The following is a 26832-nucleotide window of genomic DNA, read 5'->3' as shown; positions in this document are numbered from 1 at the left end:
CAGGAAAGTGGCTCGTCTCAGTCCAGGCCAGCTCCAGCTCCTGGTGAGCATTGTGCTCCCGGAATGTCCGCGGCGACGATTTTGGCCAGGTGGTTCATGTCTGCCACCACCGGATAGCCACTGTGGCCATGAAGCAAGGCGTTGTTGGCGCATTCGTCCACTATTATTGCTATCAAATGCTTCTCCAGCTCCAATGATTTGATGAGCTCCGGTTCCTGCTCAAACTAAGCCATGATCTGCATGGCCGTAAATGCATTTTGTTTTTATATAGATCCGTCATCCACCGTGTGTCCCAGCGTTGGCTGGGTACATCAATTGTTTAAATAATAGTTTAATTATTGGAAATTAATAAGACTAGGTACCCACCCCAGTCAGGTTTATCAGGTCTACCATCAAGTAGAAACGCCTGCCGTGATCCTTTAACTGTTTTAGGCCGTCCAGGTGTTTACGGATTCCGCTTTGCCGGAGTTGGGAGGTGCTTGTCCACCTGGGCGCGCAGGTGGGGCATGTAAAAATATTTAAGCCTCATAATATCATAGAGTATGAAACTGTATAGAGGTTTCATTTGCTCTGGTTGCAGCAAGGTCGAAGAGACACAGATAAGTCGAAAATAATATAAATTTAAAATATAATTAGAAATAGATAATTACTTTGAAGCTAATATTAATTGTTTCTTTATTTAGCTTGCTATTCCAAGCAATTTTCAGTTCAGGAAAAAATCGAAAACCAGGATAATGGAATCGGAAAATGTGTAAGTAGCGTCAACAAAAATAAGTGCTTTGTATTGTTTGTATGTGTGTGACGCTTGTTGTCAGATTTCGTCTTCTTGTTTTCATTTCTTTGCGCGCCAATTCAATAACAGAAAAAAATTTGAAGACTTTGATTTCAAAATTCAATACAAACAGAATTTAGTTCTTTTTATTATTTTTTAATTACTTATATAATTTTTTTTTATTTATTTTTTGTTTTTATTTATTTTTTTTTAAATTTATTTTTTTATTTTTTTTTTGTATTTATTTATTTATTTTTATACCCTTGCAGAGGGTATTATAATTTTGGTCAGAAGTTTGTAACGCAGTGAAGGAGACGTTTCCGACCCTATAAAGTATAATATTCTTGATCAGGATCAATAGGGGAGTCGATATAGCCATGTCCGTCTGTCCGTCTGTCCGTCCGTCCGTCTGTCCGTCTGTCCGTCTGTTTCAATACCGTTTGCGATCTCAGTTTAAAAGCTAGCGATCTGAAACTTTCACAGTCGTCCTAAAACAAGTGTACGCAGATCAAGTTTGAAAACCGCCCCGATCGGATGTCTATATCCTATAGCTCCCATAGGAACAATCGGATATAACTTGCAAGAATGGAAGATATTTCGCGCAGTGTAAAAGCTATTGACATAAATCTTTCCAAATCTTATTTTTTTATGCGTACCTTGATCAGAGTAAAAGCGCGTGACGATCGGACGTCTATATCCTATAGCTCCCATAGGAACAAAAGGGTAAAATCGGTTAAAATTTAATGATTTTTAGGATATTTCACGCAGTATACAAGCTATTGACATGAATCTTTCCAAATCCTATTTTTTATGCATACATTGATCAAGGTGAAAGCGCGTGCCGATCGGACGTCTATATCCTATAGCTCCCATAGGAACAATAGGGTGAAATCGGTCCAAATTTGATGATTATCAGAATATTTCGCGCAGTGTATAAGCTACTAACATAAAATTTTCCAATTCTTATTTATTTACGCATATCTTGATTAGGGTAAAAGCGCTTGCCGCTCGGAAGTCTATATCTTAAAGGAGATAGGAAAAATTGTTAAAGGCTGCGAAAGTATCCCTATTTTTCTATTTGTATATGACATTTTTGCAGTATAAAAGCAATTGACTTGAAACGATGCAAATCTAGTTTACTTATGTATACCTTATTCCTTTCGCTACTTTTTCACTTTTAGCAATTTGTCAAAGTCTGCAAGGGTATTAAAACTTCGGCTTGCCGAAGTTAGCTTCCGTCCTCGTTTTATTTGTTTATTTCAGGTTGAAGAAGTGCATAGTTAACAACTGTGCGGGGCATTTCAATGCCTTTTGTTTCCCGAAGGAGGGAAACAAGTCTAAATGGTTGAAAAACCTTAGATTAAGCCACGTAACCAAGCGTTCTCGGGTGTGCCAAGCACACTTCAGGCCGGAATGCTTCTCAGGAGGAATTCTGAGGAAGGGAAGTGTTCCGACCGAAATGTTGGGTGAGTATTTATTCCATTTTTTAGTTTTTAAGTTAAGTTATCTAATTATATTTATTTATATTTATGTAATTTATGTATATTTATGTAACTTTACTAATTTTTTTTTATTATTATTATTATTTAGGTTATAGGTCAGTGCATGAACCCATGTTCAGCCCTTGGCAAAAAACTAAGCACTTAATGTATGGAATTAAGGCTTGTCGTAGTAATGAAGGCCTAATAGGGCTAAATGTAGAATCCGTTAGGGAATTCTTTGAAACCAAAAAAATTTTTAAAAAGGAAAAAGAAAATATTTTGTTGTGTGAGCAGAAATCAGAATTCAACACAAGACAATTCGACAAGCCTTAATAAATTAAATACTTAAGATGGATTGAGCTCTCCTAATTATTTAGAATCCAAAGGACTGAGCTCTCCTGTTTTTATAAATGTACCAGAAAAAGGATTGAGCTCTCCTCCTATTTTGGAATCAAAAGAATTGAGCTCTCCGAACTATGTATTAAAAAAAGGATTGAGCTCTCCGAATAATTTGGAATCCCAAGGATTGAGCTCTCCTAAATATTTATTAAAAAAAGGATTGAGGTCTCCTGTTTATACTAAATGTAAACCACAAACCAAGCTCTCCTAGCTTTTCTTGGATAAAAGCTAATTTAATTATAAAGTGTTTAAAACGAAATAATAAAGTTTTAAAAGGCGAAAACAAAAAGTTGGTAAAGGGACAACATTGTTTAAGATCTCTTAATATTTCGTTAAAAAAATAAATTTCTAAAGAAAATCGCTCAAACGAAATATTAATTCAAAAATATATTGAATTGGAGCAATGCAATTTGGTTTTAGAAATGCAAAATGATGCTCTCTCTAAAAGAAATTTGGCCGTTTGTAACAAAAACGACGCATTAGAAAGCCGCAATTATGATTTAATTTTGGAAACAATGCTGTTCCAAGAAAAATCATCAATGCTTCAGGTGAAAATGAATTCTTTGCTTTCACAAATATTGGAGCTAAAAGAAAAAAATAAAAAATTTGCAGAGGAAGTCGAAAGCGCTGGTCGCCTTAAACTTTTAACTTGATTTGAAGATTTTGAAATTTTAAAAAGCAAATTTTTTGAATGCTCCAATTTGTGCGGAATTAAAATTCAAAGCAAAGAAAATGCCGCAGGAATGAATGAAAATGTCATAACATTCCAGAGTATCATTTCACAGAAAAAGGAAATTCATTGCACCGATTCAGAAAAACGGCTATGAATATATTTATGATTTTGTTCATTTGTTCAATATTACTCTATGTTTGAACAACGGCGCCAAAACTGTATGACCACTTTGGAGAAAACGCAGAAAGTTCCGTAAAATCAAGACTGTCGGCGATGCCACCCTCAAGACCCTCCCCGTCCCGGCGTTGCCAGACTCCGCATGCCAGCATTGCCAGTTTTAATACAAATTTGTGTGACCATTTTTCAAAGTTCGAATGTCGATATTTTTTTGAGGTGAATAAACATCGATGACATCCGATGCTAGCATCGATGTTTCTCCACCTCTAAAATAAAAAATAAATAATTGAAAATTAGCCGCCGAACCGATCGGACGTGTGTCGCGCTTGTTCGCCTTTTCGTGATTTCGCCCCATGGCACGGTAAATAAATAACACAAGAAAAGTTATCAAAACTGTGGTGAACCCAGAGCCTTGTATTTATTTTTCCGTACAAAGTACCGTGTTTTAAATTACAATACACTGATATCGGTGTGAAAAAGGTGCACCTGTGCAGTGTAAAATTGTGAATTCAGTTGCGGTCTAATTATTGCGTGTGTGGGTGTGGGGGTGTGTGTATGTGAGTTAGTGCAATTTTAATTTTAGTTTTGACGAAATATTTAAACGAAAAAGTGAATAATATTTAGCGATTTAAGTTGTTGCTCATACGACACAAAAAAAATATAGTTTTTCTTGCTTAAAAATACCAGTTTAAACAACTACCAACTGCCATAAACGGCCAACAGCAAAAGCAACAACAATAACAACAACAACAACAGTTCTAACAACAGTACACAAACAAACACGTTTTCCGTTTTATTTTTCTGCTCCGCGTTTGCTGGTGTGTGTGGGTGTGAAGCTGTGTGTGAGGGTGTGTGTGTGTACGTGTTGCTCGTCTGAGTATAGAAATTTCTAATGATTTTTGGTTGTGTTTCCGAAGAGCAGCTCCAAACAACAACATCAACTATTGGACTCCGCAGTGCCTGTTTTATAATTTGCATATATAATTTTATTTTCGCCCAAAACAACTGCACTTGCAGAAATAATACAATTATTAAAAAGCAACTGCAATATCAACGATCCCAGCTTTGAATTTGGTTGGTGAGTATTTTGCCGTTTACGGAAACCTATTAAAAAAAATATGTGACAAAACTTGAAGTTGTTAATAATAATTTTCCAATTTAAATTTCAACTTTCAAATATTTTTATTTACAACTTTAACATTAGATAAGGGGTTTTCTTTTTAAATATATCTTTTAAAAAAGGTATTTAAAGAGGAACAGGTGGTTTTGAGTGAAACAAAAAAAGATCAGTACGTCACGGGTCCGATCGACTTAAAATTAATAATAAGTTTTGTGCTGGATCTTCTTAATGTTTTACAAAAATATTTATTTAACATTTTTACGCTCTCGACATATGTTTCGATGGTTTGTCTTATTTTTAATTTTTCCAATATTTTCACTTTGCTTACCAAAATTTCTCACCACTCAAACTTGCAGCATTAAGGCGCCTAGTCATTTATTTGATATCATCATTATCGTCATCACCTGAGCTACAGGTTTTTAGCTAATAAGGTAATGGGAAAAAAGACGAAGAAAAAATTGCTAAATTATAATCGAAAGAAAAAATCCATCATTGGAAAGTTGATTTGATTGCATTTGCGGAATGCAGTTGCCAGGGTTGCCTAGTTGTGCGACAGGCCGACGCATTTTTCGCTAGCCGTGCACTTGGCTAATATTTCAGGCTTCATGCTTCATTTGCCTTTAGAGCGGTTCAAGTCAACTTTCGGATCAAAGTCATTCGAAAGGGCTGGAATGAATTATATACGCGTCGACACACTCTAAGCTCAGCTATGTAGAGTTTCATTCATATCTCGAGTATTTTTTATTAAACAATTTTTATTATTAAGCAAGTATATTTTCGAAAAAAGTAATTTTTATTACACATTATTTAAAGCATAAAATTGATTGATTTTAGGGCAAGTTTCTTAGGGATTTTTTTTTGAGTGGGGTGTAACCACACAAACTTTCCACCGTCTTTTACTTGTACCACCCACAATAGTCGTAATAAATCGCTCCAGGTGACAGTGGTTGCTAACTTTTTGCAGCAATTGGCAGGGCAGGCGGAAAATGTTGGGTAGAAGCAGAGACGCGTGGGGACATTACACAATTATCCAAAACATTTCCCCCAGCAAATGCAATTTTTTCAGGCCGTTCACATGAAAATCAATTCCTTCCTCCCTCTATCCAACCCCTATTACACGAAAACAAATTTTTGTTATTATCGAAGACTAATTATAATTAATTAATTTATTAATTATAATAATTATAGTTAGTAATAATAACTAATTAATTTATTAACAATAACAATTAAAGTTAATAAATGTATTATAATTAATAAATAAAAAAATTATAATTTTAAAAATGTATTTAAATAAATAAAATATTTGAACACTTTCCTTCGAGCTTTTTCATTAATTATTTCAACCCGCATAAAACAAAATGTATTATATTTTCTTGACATAATCTTTGGGATAACCTATTTAGCATACATTGTTTTGCATTGTTGTTATTCCCATTAAGTGAATAAGGGATAAATAAAAACTAGAGACAAATATTATTACAAAATCAATAAAAAATTTGTATCTTTCTAAGTGTATTTCCCTCATTCCTTGCCCGTTGGTTGTTTTCATTGCCGTCTGTTTTTCGCCGTCATCCGCTGCTGCTGTTTTGTTTATGCTTTTCCCATCTTATTGTTTTTGCGCGCCCCGTGCGTCAATTTATGTGAGTTCAGTTCGCCTGCAAGACGGAAGCACTTCTTAATGATACAAATAATAGTAGCTGTAGCGGCAGCTGGAAAAACTGAAGAAAAAAGGGTGTCCCGGTCGTTTTTTGCATTTTCACTCGCCACCCCTGAAAACTCTCCGTGGAAAATTGGCGCCTCCGCAACTGCCCAAATGCCGCTGCTCAAAACTTGTTTGCCGCATAATTTCCAAAGTTGCAATTTTCATTTTTTATGGCCATTTGTCTTGGAGTTGCTTTTTGTCTGTTTTATTTTTTATTTTTCAGTTGAAAGTGTTTGCAATGCCTGTTGGGGCACATTTGGAGCTGCCCGGTTTTGTTTTTTTTTTGCCTTGCTCATTTTGTTAGCCGTTGAGGTAATCTGAGTTACGTAGAGAAAATTTTTTCATTTTTGGTTACTCCTTAGGTTTGTCCCTTCTCAGTCCGCTTTTCGTTACAAATTTACGGATATTGTTTACTATATTATTTTTAATTTCTCCAAAATAACATTGTATTTTTAAGTAATATCTCTTAAATAAACTTTATATGCTCATATTTAAAGTTAATGTGTTGGTAAAGGTGATCTCTCTGGCTTTATTCTACTTTTTAAAGAACACAAAGCTCGCCTTTCAGATTTAAAATTTTAAGCCAGTTTATGATTGATACTAAAGCGCAACTCTTCCCTTTCTGGGAGCCGGTACATTGTATCTGATTTCATAACCATTTCTGGTTTAGTCCGGCTCTTTCATAATCTACCAAAAGCACTTGTCACTGCCATCTGCTGCTGGCAACTTCCACTTGGCTACCCATATGGGCCCAGTTTGGGTATGCAGCTTACCTGTCCCACCACCAAATACAAGTGACACTTGTGCAATTATTGTACAAAATGTTATTGTCCACTCTTGAAAGCAAGTGTGTGTGTATAGTAGAACCCTCTTGGACAGGTTGATTACTGTAACGAATGGTTTTATTTTATGCCCACTTCTTCACGTCTACCTTTGCCGACGTCGCTCTGAAACAATGGCGGGTATTTAGTGAAAATGCTCTGTGCGGAGCGGTGGCAGAGCTAGCTTATTAACTTACCTGTTATTTCAACCATTTTCATTTTTCACACGCACGCAGGTCTGGAAAATGGAAAATGCACTAGCCTGCGGATTAGTTCGCCCAGGCTTGGATTTCTTTGTCTGTCCCGCTTTCCCGCTCCTGCTTTTCTCAATGAGCGGAAATGCCGCAGGGGGTGATTTCTTTTCAGGTGTATGTACCGGAAAAAAAATTTGTGAACTTTTATTACCATATGTAATACAATTTTTTAATTTTTATCCATAGTAAAATAAAACACTTTTTAAAATGTTCCACTAAAGTTATAGAGTCTTGGTACTTCATTATTTTATTGGTTAATAAACACAATTTTAAATATATTCAAACAATACCATATTTTTCTGATGTGTACCCTGTATTTCCAAACTAAAACCAGGGCCTAAAAAAGGGAACTTCTTATTTTCGGTCCCTACTGATTTTATTATTTAGGACGTACATAATTTGGGCGAGGTCTTTCCTATCAGATTCTAGTAAATTGATGGCGCCCGATGAGTATTTATTAGTTCGTTTTCGTGAGTTTACTCTATAATTAAAATGCAACCCGATTGTTAAGTTGGGTCTAGGTTGATCGCAACTGCGGCTGCTTATCATTAAAGCGCGATTAGTTTCGAAGCTTGATTTAATGAATCGCCTTGAGAAAAGAGATTTGTTGGATTTTTAATGAGTTGGACTGTGTTAATTTGAAATCAGAGCGCAGATCGTAGTATTAGCGTCTGCAGACATTAACATTTTTGGAAAGATATTCCCCAATCGCAAATCACAATGAAGCAAAGTGAGTTTTTGGTGCATAAATATTAATTCAATTACTTTTAAATTCCCACAACGGATTCCACTAATTGAACATTTCAATTACATAATCATTTCTCTTATCGACTCTCTTTGGGGAGACAATTGTCAAACATGGTTGGCTTTAATTTCAGCAGCCACCCACTCAAAGGATACATTCCTAGCATATATATGTGTAAAACTGTATATAGCAACTTATATAAAAGTATATATGGAATACAAACTGTTGACCTAGCTCCAAGAGCACTGGCAGAATTAATTGCCACAGGCATTTGTTGTGTGTATAACGCGCAAAAGTTGAGAGTTTTGGATCATATACATGCGCTTTTACATACTCATTCTGTTAACGCCTAACATTTGCATGCTAACCGTGATTTTATTGCGTGAAATTTCACTAAAATGAATATTACTTTATGGGCACTTTATTTAGTGGGCATAAATAGGCGAATAAGTGTTTTAACACATCGTGACTAACTTTGTTGCAAGCATTATTCTTCGCCACTGCTGTATAATAAATACAGATTAAAATTTTAAAGAGCATGGTTTAATTGACTATAAATAAAGGTAAAATCAAAGCTTCAACCCAACAGCTCGTCATCTTACATTTTTTGTGGCAGGATGTGTTTCGATTTATGAAAGTTTTACATGGTTGCATGGAATTTTCTGGTCGAGCCACCCTTGGCAACCAAAACAACCTACCCCAACCCCACCTCTGTTAGCCCTTAACAGCCGCCTGTTAACTTGGAAATGGGGGGTGGGAAACAACAGCTGTTCCCAGCTTGGGGGCGTCGCTCCCGAAGCCGAAAACGAGTGCAATGAAGTTATGTGCCCACTCTCGGCCCCACACCCTCCAACTTTTACAGGCTGCCATTGCAACAGAGTCGACAGCTTGTGACCTATATAAAATTGAATATGTGTATAGCATATAGGTACCGCTATACATATATACCTACAGATATTGCAAACTTTTAGGAGCCTAACAAATGTCCCAAGTATGTATGGAAATGGCTTTCCATGTTCCTGTGTGCCCAACTTCAGGTCGAGAATCCGTCGGCTTGGGGGCCTTATCAGTTGGCACGAATGCTTTCCGCCCCGGAAAATGGCTCAGTTCTTTTTGTGGACTTAACGCGTCAAGTTGGGCTCAGGAATATGTGTCGGTTCTGTGCGGGATAAATGAGGGAAAACTCGTGAATTTTTAATACGCCGGGCATAAAACCAGGCTGAATTCGGGTAAAAAACAAAATAAATGTGAGAAGATATAAAGAAGAGGGGTGTATGAAAGCTCGTCAAAGGTAGATACATTTCCCCTTTAAAACTTAAGTAAATATTTAGTCTTTCCTTGCCAGGCCCTGTCTGGGGTTATCTGTGTTTACTGCCCTACCTTTGTTTCTGCGATCTCATTTAAATATTGCAATTATTCACACCTCTTAACCTTCAGACCACTCTTATCAGCTGTATTTATAGAATTCCCACTCAGGCGTTCTCCGACTGTCCAGCGACCCATTTATGCAAATATAGAGCTCTGATTGCACCTGGAACTGCGCCTCAATCGGATTATATTTGTATAAGGACGAGCGGGGGCGCTTGATTAAAGTCAACAGAGACGGGATAGACAATGGGGGCTGAGTCCATATAGAAGCAGCGTCAACGTTTATCAGCAATTATTAGAGGAACGTCAAGTTTTTTATTTACTTAGCGGCACAACGAACCACGAGTTCCCTTTGGGGGAAATGTAAAACGTTCTCTGTTTACATTTATTTTACCAATTAAGTTTTTATTTATTTTATGTTTTAGGCTTTTGTTACAAATTCAATATTGTTTGGAGTTGAGCTAATTTCTAGGATATTTTTTACTATTCAAATGAAAAAAAAATAATATATTGTTTCAGTCGGTTCATCCAGAGGGCCATTATTCTAAAGACAGTTAGTTTTCTTACGAAATTTTTGAAATATAAAATTAAATAATTTTATATGATAAAATTTCAAAGCTATTTACATTTTAACATATACTTTTGATAAAAGCCGATAACATACATAGTTGGTTTTAATCATATAATAGGTCTATAAAAATATAAAGTGAATACCAATTTTTTTTTGCCTGCACCAGTGATAAGATAAAGCAATTTAATTTTACTCCCTATTTCGCTTTGCCAAATAATCACACTTTTGCACTATCTTCAAGAGAATTCATAAAAACCTTTGGTTTTTAATGTGTGGCTTGCGTTAAATTTCTTGGAAGGGGAACTTAAGTAGTTCCGACCAAGTGCAATAAAAACTGACCAATTCGTGTGATCGATCAATTCAAACCCCCAACCCTCTTGCTCCGTAATTAAAGCATTGAATTGTGGCTTATAATGGTTAGCAATACCATTATTCCTGCTGGTCTTTTTCGGCTGCTGTGAAGGTCAAACTGGGGCGTGGGGTTGGGGGTCACATGTCAAAGTCGATTTAGGGTAACCGTAAAACCAGATCTCCCCAGAGACCTTCGCATTCGGTTTTTTGGGTGCTTTATCTCGTCTCCAGCTGCCATGATAATTACTCGCATCGCATAATTTTTAGGCCTGTCGTATGCCTTTTTGTTTTGTTTCAGTTTATAATTTTTGATAAATGGGCTCAAGTTACTTCACAGTTTCGACGAACAGTGACCGATCAGTTGGGTTCGGATTACCAATAAGAAGTTGTTAATAAGTGCCTGACTAATTGTTTAACTATTTTTCCTACCAGTGTAAATAAACACTTTCCTACTTAACAGAGACTTTATGTTGCTTAAATGCAACAATTTCTCTTGCTGGGAAAATTTTCACTTTTATTTCTATAGAGCCAGTTTGCTTACTGTTGCGGTTGTTTTTGCTTGGCTGTAACACGAAAAGCCAGGCAACTCTAATAAATAAAATAAAAGGCAGTTGAATTGTCCGCCCGCAATGTGGATGTGCATGGCGTAGTTTCAACTGACAAACTCATCCGATGGGAAGTTTTTATTGTGGCACGAAAAGCTCCCCGGCCACCATTTAAATCCATCCTGTCGAACACCTTTTTAACTATGTATAATTTAAATATTACCGAAAGAAGAAATAAAGTAAAATTGTTGTATAAATCGGTAATTAGCAAGTATACAAATAGGTAAAAATCGTAATACCAAATGCAAGAAGGAAATAAAAACTATTTTCTAATGTTTTGCTTAAAATAATAACAATACATTGGAAAGAAATTGTAAGTATAAGTCTTAAATTAAAATAAAATGCACAATATCGTTTATTTTGTTTATATAATCGTTCATTTGTTGGAAGAAAATGTTTTTTTTTTCTCTGTAATTCGTTTAAAAAGAGTCATAATCATTTGGAGTAGCCACACAATTATTTCCTCTACCGTTTTGCAGCGCTCCACTCACTAAAACTGAAAAACGCACTTTTTTGCCTGGCTGACAACCTTAAGCCATTTGCCAAGATCCAGCACTTCGAGCTACACAAATGCATTTCCTTCTTCCATGCAAAGGTGAGGCCCCTAAAGGGCAAGGAAAAAATGCATGGGGAAAATTTAAATGAAATCGTGTTTGAGCGGAAAATGCACTCGGTGTGGAGTGGTGCTAGGGGCAGCGGGGGGAGCGGTGGAGCGTGGCGCGGAGAAGTGGTATCTAATAAAATGCACATTATTGCGAATTCGTTATGGCCGAGAGCTTGCCTCTTGGCTCTTTGCTGAAATTTTCTCGCTGGGATGCGGGCCATGCAATTATTGGTGACTGGGCTTGTGGAAGCTTCGGAGTGAAGCTTGGATCGGGTTTTCTGCGGCCTTCACCTCGCTTGGAAAACAGTGTTGTGAAGCGCCAACTGCCCCAATGTGACGACAGATGTGCTCTGTCTTGGCTGCCAAGGAATTCGCGCAATTTGCAGCAGCAACATCAGCAGCGGCAACAGAAACATCAACATCAACGGCGGCAACAGCGACCATCGACTGGGAGTGACTTATGCGCATGCCCAACAACGAGTTTTGTGGCGGTCGAAAATCGCTGCCTCCAAAGTAAACAAACTTTTCTCTAACTCCCACCGCCCCCATCACCTTTTTCTCTCTCGGCACAGTCTGGTTTCTATATGTATCTTTTAACATGTATATATGTTTGTTGAATATTAAAAGCGGTTCTAAAATTGCTCAGGTATTTTATGAAACCCCCAGGCAAACGTATTGGTATGTCATCCGATAAATACAATATGTATTATTATTTATATAAAACTTAATTACAATTTTAAGCAAGCTTTCAAAATTATTTCCTTAACTACATAAACAACTTTCCAATTGTGATGACAAATATTCTTATGCAAATTTGTTTTTGTTTGGTATATTATTATATATATATGGACAATTTTGTTCTGATCTAATGGTTTAGAAGATTGTCAATTTAAGCATGAACTAGTACATAATCAAATTATATTCATTGACAATATTTCTTTTGGGTATCGATGCCAACCGAATTAGCTTGGAAGATATTTTCCTGATCTGTGTTGCTAACGATTAGCACACTTTTTAATTGCTTTACAGCTTTACAACTAAATCTGTACCCATACTAATTATAATGTTTTAAAAAAGTTTCCCTATTAATTACTTTCCTTGTATGTACAGAAAATTCAAGCGATCGAAGTTGTACTGTAAATCTTTCTCTGTTCGCGCCTCACTGCGAAAGCCGGTTGTTTGTTATTAGTTGGCCCCCAGACAATGTTGGCCATGTGTTCGGGTCTTGGTATGCGTGCGTTTGTTGGCCTTTTGACGTCTCCCTTGCCTGTTTCTCCCCCAATTCCCCAGATCCCCTCCTCATCCTGTTGCCGCTGTTGCAAGTTCAGTGACTGCGGTCCGCGATCCGCTGAGGTTTTACACCGAAGCTTGCAGCCTTCGATCACAATCAGTTTACGCTTTGCTTACAAAACTGAATGACCGGCCATTGATCATCATCAGCGTTCAGGGGCAGAAAGGGGAGGGAAGACCACTCCCCAGTTAGCATCTGCTTTGCATTGACCAACACTGTCAAAGGTCTTTGAGCCAAGTTAACCAAATGGTCAATTTCCGCTTGTGCCCATCCATAAAATCAACAATCATGATTTATTTATAGCTCGTAGCTGAAAGGGGAGGCCTGCTTGCGCTTATCAGTTTGCAGTCTTTGTGGAACTTGACATAGTTTACTCACCCAATCAGTCAATTTGGGTGCGATTACTTAGTACATACTCGAATATTAACTGGTTGTCTTAACTGGTCTAGGGAACACTATAATGGCGCCTATTGTTGGCGGCAAAATCACAATGCTTTGCTTTGTCATATGTGAGCAATCTTGGTGTACATTTTTTATCTAAGGCTCGAGATAAGGAAATAGAAAAGAAAGTTAGCTTTGGCAAGCCACAGTTTAGATACCCTTGCATTTATTCCAAAAAATGGATTAGTGAGTTTGGCCATGTCATTCCCAGTCGGTGTTTTACTGCGTAAAACTGCACTGTCACTATGACAGATTTATATGAAAGCTATTTGATCTAGGTATCCGATTTGTATCAAACTCTATGTATTGGTTCGAGATGGTATAAAAACAATCAAAATTGTTACTGCAAGGATCCACCTTGATATTTTAGAGATCAGAACAGAAAGTTAACCATCAATAATGGTTTCAAATCCTGAAGATATTGTTTAAAACCGCTTAACTAGCTTTTTGGCAGAACCGAATTTAGTCATTCGGGCCGTTATGTCAATCGTAAAATATAATTTTTTTTGGTTTGGTTTGTTGGTTTTTCCTCATAAAAACCAAGTATATAGCAGGTGTAACACCGTTTCTTCATTAGCTTTGTGTGCTCGTAAATACCGAAAGGCCAGGAACCATCTTATCGACAAGGCGATTTTGAAAGCAAACAATAATGGTAAAATGCAATTGTAAAGAGCTGTAAATTATAGCATGGGAAGGAAAGCTTCATCAGACAAGAGAAAAAATTTGTCCATTAAGGCAAAGCCAAAGTAGTGGCAAAAACCAAATGCACTTGAAATTCTACGATTCTTTTTCTAGATGAGCTTGAATTGTCTTAAATTCGTTTTGAGTAAATGCCTTGGCTTTACTTGTAAGTGTGCTATTTCTGCAGTTTAATATTTGAATTTTTATAGCAACAAGAACAACTTTCCACTTGTCTGTGCTCTTTTCTTTCAGGCACAATTAGTAATTTTGTCACGAAAATTTCCTTTTCTTTTGTAATTGCTTGCATTTTTGTAACGCGTTTTCTAATTTGTATGTCTACCTGGGTTCATTGATTAGCTTTTTATACAGACATTTAGAGGGGTGGGGTATGAATAAATCCAAACATCAGTGGATGTATCACTTTGTTCTACGTCCATTCTTCTGGTGAAAATGTCTTGCTGGCTTTATGGATTTTTGATGAACGAAGAAAGTCTCTAGACGCCTGACCATATTGGTCAGGTTCCCCCTTCTCCAGATACGTGCTTTTGAATTGAGGCTTAACTGGGTTTTTTTGGCTATAGAAAGTTGGTTTTTCATTCTGTCAATTAACGAGGCGGAAAGTGTTCTAACAAGTGGATTTATGAATCTGATTTACTCAGAGACTGTAAAAGGACTATAATTATATCTATTCGTTTTTCCAAAGTACTTTCCTCAACCATATAGTTTTAAGTTGAAATTAGTTCTGAAAACGGGTCCCAATCCTTTTTATGCTGTCATTTAATTTTGGAAGGTATTTAAAAAGAGAAAAAGTGATATAAAAATAGCATACATTTTAATGGACAGAAAACTTTAAGATTTACTTATGGAAAGAAAAGTGCTTTAATAGGCGGACTGCATATGCACTGAAAAAAAAACAATTAAAATGGTATTTTGAGCTATTTATGTGAACAAAATAGTCGTTTCATAGCATAATTTATAATAAAAACTTTGTTGGTGTTCCTTGTACCTCCAATTGAATTTATATGGGCACGCCTCGTTTGAAATTTATGATCAATTTAGTAAATGATCCCAACCCTTTGGGCTCACAGCGTTTGATGTTCTAATGAATACAATATCATTAGATGGATCGGCGAAATCATCGCTGGCTAGGCTAAAATTTCCTCAATTGCTTTGCGTGCGTAAGAAATGTTTCTGTGGGTTTTAATTGCACATTTATTAGCAACTGGCACGGACATACGAATCTTCGCCTCGCGACTTCGTTTAATTTTATTTTACACATTGGCGCTGCGCTTCCAGATACAAGATACATCTTCGCTTTGGCGCCATGCGGGCAATAAAAATGTTTATTTTTGCACACCGAAATGACGACAACCAAGTTTTGTTCATCTTAATTGAAACGGTCTGAAAAGAGTTGGAGGTGGATGGCGAGCGGCCCCAATAAGCGGGCAGAACCCGAAACCGCGAAAATGTATTTATTTGCTGTACGACTTGGAATATTTTTGAAGAATTTCATTTCGACTTCGCATAGCCTTTGGCAATTTGATGAATAGTTCGTCCCATTCCTTGTCTTGAAAAGTGGTCGTCGTCAAATTTAATTGTTTGAGAACGAAACAAACAACTCATTCAATCATTCAATATCGATCCGCCAATAGATACTCATCTCGCCGTTTCTGTAGTTTATCTTGCCTGCATAATTTTCTGTAATTCGTTAGTTGATGCCGAGCTGTCAAATGAACAAAAAAGCAACGAAAATAGCGAATTCGGTGACTATTTTTATGCTTTTTCGCCCTGGCTGGCTGATCTTAAGGAATTTTGAGTTCTTGGCTGCGTAAAAATTAAAATATCGCCTGCCTAGCTGTCGAGGGTGTTACGCATTTTTGGCTGCGCAAATTATGCAGTCTGTAATAAATTTTCAATATATTTAAAAATATGATAAATAATTTTATTTGCATAAAAATGCCTTCTTATATATGGTTCCATCATTATGTGTCATTGATGAATTGGCCAAAAATTATTATTAGTATACATATAATAAATAAATAATAATATTATTAGGCGAAGTATTAAAAAAAAACATTTTACAAACATCGAAATACATCAACGATTTATAGTTTAATACCTGTGAAACTATTATTTCATCTCTTTTACCTTATTAATTTTTCAATTTTCTATCTTTCTACAGGCTTAAGGTGGCCATTTAAAGTTTGACAAAGAGAAGCCTAACTGCTTTGGACGGTAAGTGGATCTGCTGAATATATAATTTCATTAAAGAATATGAAAAATGTTCATCACATCTCTGACTTCAAAGTGCTAAAAATTGTAAGAACAATTTAATGTTTTCCATTTTAATGGGATGGCGCCAGTTCAGAGATCACGGATTTTCAAGATTCACGATAATTTATGGTGAATGAAATCGAAATATTTTATAGAGCGTACAATTTAAATTAGTGAAATGGAAGAAAAGAAGAAATAAATGTTAAGGCTGCCCCAAACTATAAAATGGGGAAAAGCTTTTATTTTGATTTTTAATGTTTGCCAGACAAGCGCAAACGAAAACAATGTACACAGAAATAGAGCAGGCCAAATAAAAAACCATAAAAACCAAAACCCGAAAAGAAGCCAAATAGATAAAAGAGAAAAAGTGAGGAGTAGGAAAATGCAATGAAAATTGAGTTATAGAAAGAAGAATACGGCGACGAAACAGCGCTAAAAATGCGCCTCACAAAAATAGAGCAAGGCATGTGGATAGAAATGAAAGAAATTAGATGAAAATAGGTTCCATATAAATATATATATATGCGTATATGCATGCTATATATATGCACAAGCATATCCGAGATATTTGTAGAGAGCTCCCTGTCTTAGCCAGACAGGAATTCTTCCCGTTTATTCGGATTTTCGGCGTGAAACAGCAGAGAAAACGAAGCTACAAGTTGGGAAACGCGTATTTTTATTCTGTTTTTGTATTTTCCTTTTGGCACAGAGACATTTTGGGACAACTGAATTTATGGCGCCTTTCTTTAAATTTTCCCGTTGATCATCGGAATTTGCCAGCAAGCAGCGAGAAGAAAAATCTTACCATTTAGAATAAAGAGTTTCTCATAATACCTTCAGTATACCTGAAGTACGGATTTAATCAAATGCTACACAAAATTCATAAAAAATCATAGAATTTAAATTTTTGGTTTAGGGCCTTTATGTTTGACACATCTTTTACGTCGATTCCCGAGATATTTCTCTTTGTCAAACCGTAAAACGCTCAGCAGGTCAATAATTACGCCGGCCCCCTTAACTTAACTCCGATCAAAACCCTTTCAGCAAACAAACACAGAATTGACTTTCTATAAATTTACGAGTGAAGCATTTAAATGTCTACAAATTATTCATAAACCAAATGACATATTCACAGGTTTACTTTTATATTACTGCGATGAATATTACCTTATGCATAATAATAATTTTTGGATATTGGTGACACGTGTTTTGAAAGCCAACTTCAAGTCAAATTTGAAGAAAACTTTGATGGACATGGACAACAATAGTATTGTTATGTGTATATATGTATAAAAGGTTTCAATAGACGCTCTTCACAGCAAGCCACTTTAAAATTCTTTTTTTTTATTTGTTAAAAAATGGTTTTAATTCTTTAGCATTCTTTTATTGTCAATCTTTAGTAAAGTTTTTTTTTGTGTATTTCTCAGACCAGAAAACTTGAAGTTTTCTTTGGGATCACCGATAGAAACCAAATTCCAAACCAAGTGGTAACAAACATTTTTTTCTTAGAATTGGTTGTCGTTTAACGTTGTCAAAGCCCCTTTCCTTGTATTAGTTGGGTAAAACAAGCAACGGAAGAGTTTATTCTGTACAAAACATGTACAGAAAACCAAGGCAGAGAAGAGAAAATGTGTATTTGACAAAATAATACACAGCATTTTTAATTAAGGGCATGCATATTAAATTAACTTTTGCTGAGGGAGGACAAAATAAAAAAAAATTAAAAGTCCTTTTTTTACGTCCAATTAAGTTTATCCCCCGTGATCTCTGCACTCAGTACATTGTAATAAAAGTGCCTTTACTGCTCGGCTTAGAAACTCCTAATTAAAATATAAAATATGCATGCCCATGAAATCTTATATTTCACGGTCAAGTCTCCAGGGCAAAGGAATAGAAATCAGATTATGTGGCCGATGTACACCTCAAGGAATAATTGTGTGGGGTTTGGTGGAGGTTTGTACCTTGATGATGATGACGATAATGATGATGACGACCACAAAACGCGCTGATGACTCTGTTACTCTTCAGTGGTTGGGCCCCTTTGGATCTTGGGTCTCTGGCAGAGTCACTTCAGGTGGCACTTTACACTCACTTCGGGATAAACAGTAGCAAAATTGTTCAACTTCATTTGATTCCTCCAGACTTTGCTTTGTGCTACGTTTTTCATTTTTCTCGTTATTACTATGGCTACTGCTTCTGCTGGGCTGTATATTGTAAATATGAAATTTTCTCAAATCAGTTCCCACGCATATTTCTTGGCGTAGTTGTAGTAAAAATAATAATATTTTTGTGGTTGTGGATGAGTCCCACTCATTTGCCAAGCATCAAGTGCCCGCGAGTTTGCTGATGCTAGAGTATTTTAAACCCCAATTGGAGAATCAAATGCGTTTTCTTGTTGATGAACCTGGTAGATTGAAGTTTTGGGAAAAAGCGGTATGATGATAATCTCTGCTGGTGGGCTGCACTTTTCCGCCAAGGGGTTGGGCGATTTATTTCACCGATAACAACGAAAGTTTTCCCTACATTTTAGTAGAATTAAACTATTTTGACTTAGGGTTTCTTCCATTTAAATTAAGACCCTGCGAATTCGGGTCATTTTAAACCGCAATGGTGCTTAAAATCCACTTTATATACAAGTTTTGTTGTATTCTACTGTTTTGAGGTTTCGGTTTTAGCCGAGATAATGTATATGCAAGTTGACAAGAGGCTGGGTTTCTTTTCATTTCTCAGTCTTGAATGCAGATTTCTCTGTTTTTTTCTTGGGTTGTGGTTAAAAACATTTTTCTGTATAGTGACAGATGGTTAAGTTCCATAAAAACTAATACAATCTTAAAACGAATTCGAGTAAAACGCTCGAAAATAATAATAACGACAAGAGAAATTGTATGCCCACTAGGGTTAATAAAAAGTACGTTTGAGATTTGAAAACAAAGTTGAATTATATTATCTTTTTGTAAGTGTCTACCTTTGATAAAATGTTATCAATTTGTGGACGCAAAAACCGTCCGAACGACCAGTCATAGAATATGGAAGTTAAACTGACAAATTCGCATGAATGATTTTTTTATATATATGCTGTGAACTGAATAATCTGCATGAATACGCATACGCAAGTATGAATTAAATGCACAATTCTATAAGTTGGGCTAAAACCCATAAGAGACGTGTGAGATACACGTAAAATACTTCAAAATATGAGAACTGAAGAAGTAAAGATTATCATATTAATTTCCAGATGTATCTTTGTTTGTTTGTGTTCCTTTGGTATTTGCATAATTTCTGGCTCTGAATCGTGAGCTTTTGTCTTTTGTTTGGTTCTTGCCATTTGCTTTCTGGCACTTTTTTTTGGCTCGTTGGCGTTTCAATTATAAAAATAACAATTTGCTAATTTGTGTATCGCATTGCTAAATCTGTATCCGTATCTGATGACGATGATGAAGATGAAAATGACGACGCTGTTCTCATGCGGTTGCTGGGCGACTGTGGGCGTTTTGACTTATAGCTTGAATTTGCTCGCTGGTTTCTGGATTTTCAAAGAATTTCTTGTGATGATATCATATTCTGCATAGTTGCCATTGCAACGACCAGGCTTTTATTCTCCTGTAACCCAATTGTGTCTGTCCATCAAAGTGATGCTGGGTCGGTCGTCTTCCCTTTTGCGCATCTTCCGCATGCAAAGATCTTAACTCGGCTATAATTTGAGCTGGCTGGGCGGATGAGTCACGAATTACGGATCATCATCAGCATGCCTGCCAAACCAGTCTGTTACTTTTTTTTAAGGATGTGCTGATTAAAATTTACGCACAAGGTCATTCCGGCTCTACGCCTTAAACTCTTTTAGACATGAAAATTAATGCATGGCATAAATATTGCCCATCAAAAAAGAGAGAGAGGAAAAGTTTGCGCGATCCTCAAGGCGCATTTAGCTTAATCAACAACTGGTTGCTGATTTTGCACAGGGAAAAACATTGAGCAGTATTTCTTATATCAGTTAAAACTCTAATAAAATTACTTAAACATATGAAATCGTAATCAAAGATTGATGAATTTAATTTTATTGAAATAGTTACCAATTAGTAGGGTAATTACAGCCACTTAATATCTAACATTTTTCTGCTGAGTTTGTTTTCAGTGTGCCTTCGGTAGTGGTGGTCTCCGGCCAACCAGTGAACTTGAGGTCTGACTTTGACTCTGGACCCGATCGGAGGTTCATGGCAAAAGAGCGAACGGCTCCAAATGCATTTCTGGCACAGCTGCGCATGGAAAATGCTTTTCCGACAACGACACATTTCTGTCATCATCAATAATGCCGCCATATAGACACTTCTTGTCGCTTGTCGGTTGTCGCTTTGTGGTTTGCCTTTTGCCTTTGCCTGCTGCAACAAAAGCAACAAACAAATTGGCACAATTTCTCCTCCATACGCGTGTTATGTTGCAAACGCTATGTGGCTTGGTCGTTGCCACCATCAGTATCCCAGTAAAATAACCGCTGCAGCATCAGCAGCTGACATCTCTTGCGGCCAAAGCAACGTTCAATGTTCAACTCAACTCTCTTTTCTGTTTTTTTTGCTGGTGCTGCTGTTGCAGATTTGTTGCCGGCTGTGCAATACTCAACATAAATTGTGCACAGCTGCCGCCAATCGTTTTGCATACCCTTTCCTTCTTATACTTCTTTTCATACTCAATAAAGTGAGGGAGAAAGAGTTTGAGACTCCACTAAGTATTTAATTTTTGATCAGCATTATCAGCCGACTTAGTCATGTCGTCGAAAAAATATATTTAAAAATGTACGAGTATTTAGTATTTTGGATAACTATAGAATTTTGTGTACAGATTTTTAAGGACGCCAAACAGATTAAGTTTGTAATTTAAACATGAACATTAGACAATTTTATTTTTTTTTATTCCATGCTGTGGTTAACCTTTTATTTATAATTACGAAATATTTTTAGACAACTTATTATTTATATATAAAACCGTTTTCGGATCCATCAGGGTAGTCGACAATCGTGGCTTTTTCAGTTCAAATTAACATTCTAGCCGGGAGTGAATATGAATGATCTTTAATCAACAGTTAGCGGCGCCGCCGACGCAAGATTGATGCAACCTTTATAGTCGATGCCGAACCCCGCCACATTCTATTTTTTCCAACTTATGTTTGAAATTTTTTTATTTTTTTTTTGAGAATTGGAGCGCGTGCTGCTCCATTTTTGCATTGGATCGGTTTTGGTTTTTACCAATGCAGCTGTGTCTAGGCCCCAACAAATTAATGTTTCTATACTTTATGGATGGTGGGGATACCCCTACAGGTGATTATGTACGGAAATGGTTTTATCGGTTGATGGTTTCAAAATGTCCTCCTTGTTACCAAGCCAATTAAAATAAATTCATAATTGAATTGTCATGGGCTCTATCAGAAAAAAAACGCGTTACCGTAGCTTTAACTTCGCATTTTTATGACAGTTATAAGATAAAGTCGCCAGGTTTTGATTGAATGAAAGAACGTGTCGTCAAAATCGTATAATATGACTATATTTCGATTTGTAATCATATACCAACTTGCGTGGAAAATACATACCTACATATAGTAAAAAACTAAATTCAAAAAAATTAAAATATTTGTTTTTTTTTTGTCTTCTGTTTTGATATACAAAGAAAGTTAAAGTTTCTACAAACTTTTAAAACATTACCATTAGATAGAAAAAAAATAAAGTTTAAGGTTTTTACCATGTTAAGTTCGCTACACTCTCTCTTAAATTATTGTGTTCCACAAATTTAAAATTTTCAAACAATAAAAATATATTAAAATAAAACAATTTCTTTCTCTGTACGAGTGTGTGCGCCTATTTTAGGCCACGATACTGTCTTTTGTGGCTTTAATTAACGGTCAACGGAAACTTATGCGCTTTTGTCTACTTCTTGGGTATTTTGCTGATTTTTTCTTCTTTCGCTTCACGTTGTCTAAGGTTACCGTCCAACCGAATTCCGCTTTCGTGTGGGGAAAGGGGGCTCTCTTAATTTGTGGTTTTTGCATATCGATATGCCTTTCCTTTCTGGCCCCTCCTCCATTTCTCAACCATGCCTGTGGCATGCTGCGATCTCACCCGATATGTCAATGTTCTATATGCATGACTGATTTGACTGAGCTATAAAAAAAAGAGAATCGCTGCTGTTGTGTGCGGCATGGCTGTACGAACGATCAACTGTCAACTTTTGTAAACTTCCGGTTCTGGGTTTTGCTCGGCTCGTTGGTTCGGCCCACCTAATTTATTATTTTTTTTTTTAACAAAAAAAAATGGTAACCACCAATAAAAAAGAGGATAAGTTTTGGTCTTTTCGTTTAGACTTTGGTTTTTATTTAAAAAGCATTTCATTACATATTTAACTTAATTTTTAAAAGTTACAGAAAGTAAAAAGTAACCTTAAAAATATTAAGAATAAAACAAAAATGCTTAATTCCCCAAATTTAGGTGCAAATAGCAGATATCCTTCTCAAAAACTGCATTAAATATAAAAAAAGTTCTATTCCAAAGATTATTAATAGCATAGGAATACAAATTAGCAAAAAAAATAACTTAAAAATAACTTTGAGACAATCTATTTTCAGTTTTGTGGTTAGATAATGGTGGTTGTAATAAAAAATTATTCCCAAAAAAATTGTCAGAAATCAATGAAAATCCTATCAGACATACAGACTTAACAGAATGTTTGCGATAAGAAAAATTTGGATAGTTAACTATCCAATACTTTTTAATTATTTGTTTTCAATCAGTTTTTTTTAATCAATGCTTAGGCATTTCTTTTTGTAAATTAATATAAACGAGGCGAAGAGTTGTAGCCAAACCGAGATGCGACCAGGATGAGCAAAACTTAACAATGAAAAGCATTCAGCTCCGGCTTCGTCTTACATTTCCCATCTGCTCCGCATCTCCCCAGTCCTCTTTCTCTTCATGGTGATCATCTCCGCTTTAAACAATCACTTTCGGCCAGGGTTCAATGCACCCGTCAGCATAATACACTGGTTATATTAGTGGAGGTTCGTGCAGCCCCCGAACTGATGGTGATGATGATGATGATGGTCGTAGCATAACAGTCAAAACAACCGAAAAACCAATGATGGCAGAAAATAAACAACCATCCGTAATGACTTCGGCTACAGAAACGACAATAACACAACGTCGGCCGATAATAGCAACAATGTTGCAGCATTGGACTTATCGGGATTGTTGGGGCGCCGTAAACTTGGCTTATTATGGGGACACTGGACATATCTGTCTATTAGCTGATAGGGCCCCACTGGCGTCCATCGAGACAGAAGTATATGGCGAAAGTCGACTTTTTAAACATTAGTATTTCTTAGACCGCAGAATGAAAAATATGCATTTTCAGAAACTTGATCAAGAATGTCTCGAAGTTTCCCCTAATAACAACAGAGCTCTATTTTTTTAGATTATCCCAAACTACATTCCTTCCCTGTCTCTATCCTGGGAAATATTAAAAAAAAACTAAAAGCTTTTCAACCGTATCTTAATTAATGACTTTGTTCCAGGGATTCCAGGGAAATTTCCAAAATAAAATCGAACTTCTCCGTAAGCCAAGATTGCAAATTGCGAGGAACCGCTGGCGGAGTGAATACAGGAAACTAGCAACAAAAAAGTGTAATTAAGATAAAATTAGCAGTGAACAAAGCCAAAAATGCGCATAACCTGTGCGTGCGATTCGAGTGTTGCAATTGCAACTAACAATTGTTGCTTGCCTCCAATTATCATTTCTGCTCGTGTGTGCGGCGGATTTCACGGTACTCTATTGTTTTGCATTTTGCAATATAATGCAGAAAATACATCAATAACGAAACATGCAAACTTTTGTCTTCTTCTATTAGTGCCAGGGACACAGCTACAAACTAACGAAGCAACGGCAAACGCAGAGAACAAGAAAAATAAAATAAAATAATATATAAAATGCTGTTGCCACATCTTTATTTCTTTTTGATCGAAAATCACAATTTAAATAGCTCGCTTATGTCATCGCTGGGCTATTGTTCCCAACTGCAAATGGTGCCTTGTTGCTAAAATTAAATAAGCCATTCAATGCTTAGAAGATGACAAAATACCGCAAATACTTTTGTTCATAATACGGTGCAGCTGTTTTACTGCCAACCAAAACAATCTGCGTTCATTGATTGTTTAGCCAAATAAATAAAGCGAACAATATGATTCATCCCCAACGAGAAGCTGCTGAATATTGCCAAACTGTAAATGCTATTTACAGCGTAAATTCTACATAAGCTTTTGGCCGTTTTGGGTAGCAAAACTGTTGACAAAATTTGGTGTTTTATTATGCAATCAAGTTAATGTGTTAGGTGCCTTAGCATAACCCGTTCTTCGCAGTCTGAGAAATCCGAACTCCCTTGCGAAATTATATAAAAATGCTAATTGTGCTCAGTAATCGGTTTGGCCATAGATAAAGCTATAGAATCTCCATCCTTGCTAGACCTTGCCCTGATTCATTATGCATGTACATAAATTATAGAAAACCCGTAAATTATATGGCCAAGTGGATGGATGGCAAGTGGTTAGCCTTTGAATCTGGCCAAATAAGCAGGAACATTAGGTGAAATTAGACCATAAATCGAAAAGATCGCAACAGTTAGCCTACCTTTGATAATGTAGTAAATTCTTTTTAAAATAACACGTACGTAGAAAATAAAAAAAGGGAATCTTCATGTAAAGAAGGAAGGCTTTAGACGACTATGACATACCAAACATATTTTATATTTCATTAAATATAATCAGAAATAGCTATATAAATAGGAATGTTCATATATGTACATGAATGTATACGATAATAATAATAATATCTGAATCTCTACAACTAAATGAAATAAATATATTTGCACTGCAAATGTAATTTCCTTTTCTAAATATTGGTATTCTTAACAAAAACATTATCATCCCTATTTTTGATACAGAAAGTTCTCAGTGGGAAAGCTCAAAATATTTCAACTATTTATTTTAATAAACACAAATCTGAAAGAAAATTACCCTCAAATGCTGTCAGTTCACACTTCGACCTTTCACATTTCGACAAAAATAAATGTATAGCAACTAGTGATACGACAACAAAATACTCTGTTCTTATCTTAAGAGCTAACCATATCTACCCTTGCTTTAAGAGTTAAATTAGAAAATTCTTAATCACAAAGTATGTATGGATATTTATTTATTTTTTAAATTGTAACATTATATAAAGTTACTTTTTTAGCCTTCATATCCTATTGAATCGACTATAAAACTGTAACTTGTACCACTGGAAATTTCTTTGGATTATGTATGAAATGTGCTTATCCGTGGAATGTATTTTTCGACGTATTAAAAACTGCGCCTCAGCATTTCTGAATTGTAAACAATCCATTCAGAGGGGCAAACATAAACGAAATTTATTAATTAAACTCAAAAAGGAAAACCAAAAGTGCGAAATCGTTTACTAAGAAACGAGCAGAGGCCAGAGAACGGAGACGAAAAATTCGATGTCGAGGCCAGCTGCAAAAATACGAGCAGACTTATATTTACATTTTGGCCAATGAATGAAATATATTTTCCCCGTCTGTTTTTCTCTTGTTTTTGCGAAGCTTTCAGTTCAAGGCCAAGGGGGCGTTTGATATAGATAAATTCAAACCGATAATGTGACACAAATACACTAAATATAAAAATGATTATTCATATTTATCTATATGTTTAAATGGAGGAATGAAAATAAAAGTAAAATGCCACCTACATTTCCCAAACCAATATTTACTCCTCCCAAGGTCAAATGCCGCATTGTCATTTTTTAAAAATAATTATATAAAATATTATAAATATTTTTTGTATTTTTTTTCACATAAAGAGCATTTTCCATAAATTACTAAATGCTAATTTCAAAGTAACAAATTAACATAATTTTGTCTTTTACAAAACTGTTAAAAATTAAGCATAAAATGGCGAATGGCAGACTTTAATGATCCACTCGCTCTGACAACTGATTGAGGGTTTTGTAAAACTTATGCTCAGATAGTTTGACTGATTTCCCTTAATTTTTTTTTTTTTTACGTTTCATAATTTTGTTATTTTATAATTCGTATGTATGTGTAAACGGAAAAAATAAAGATTAGCGATATTTTTTTCTCGTTATATCATGCAAAATGATGAAAGTTTTTGTGATAGTTTGTGAAGCCATACAAGTAGAGCAAAATGACAGTTAGATGAATGCATTTAGATTCATAAAATGGCATTAAATTTATACTGTAAGCTTATAAATCATTTTATTTTTTAGAAACAAAATACATTTTTACGATAAAAAAGTATCATAACTCAATAATTTGTATATTTTCATTGCCATTATATCTTTCTTTTGTCTTACTCTTTCTTATATATCCGAGTCACAGCATACTTAACCTTACAGAAATAACCGTAGAATTTTCACATTCACAGTTAAGTGATAAAAAGTTTTAGCGGTCATTT

At 35.7% G+C, this 26832-nt stretch overlaps 1 protein-coding gene across 7 annotated transcripts in view; it reads left to right on the top strand.

Moving 5' to 3' along the window:
• The first annotated feature begins 3774 nt into the window (after positions 1-3774).
• LOC108043908 (uncharacterized protein CG43427) overlaps positions 3775-26832 on the top strand; it is a 68939-nt gene continuing 45881 nt past the window's right edge. For 3 of the 7 annotated variants that reach the window (XR_006417421.1, XR_006417420.1, XM_044457040.1), the window contains exons 1-3: positions 3775-3863; positions 4420-4580; positions 16239-16291. The gene's annotated coding sequence lies outside the window, so the exon portion shown is untranslated. The remainder of the gene's footprint in view (positions 3864-4419; positions 4581-16238; positions 16292-26832) is intronic. The other 4 variants (XM_044457037.1, XM_044457041.1, XM_044457038.1 and 1 more) reach the window with 4 other exon arrangements.

Source organism: Drosophila rhopaloa, unplaced genomic scaffold (genome assembly GCF_018152115.1).
Source record: "Drosophila rhopaloa isolate 14029-0021.01 unplaced genomic scaffold, ASM1815211v1 contig_155, whole genome shotgun sequence".
NCBI lineage: Eukaryota > Metazoa > Arthropoda > Insecta > Diptera > Drosophilidae > Drosophila > Drosophila rhopaloa.
This window is presented reverse-complemented; position numbering and strand designations above follow the sequence as displayed.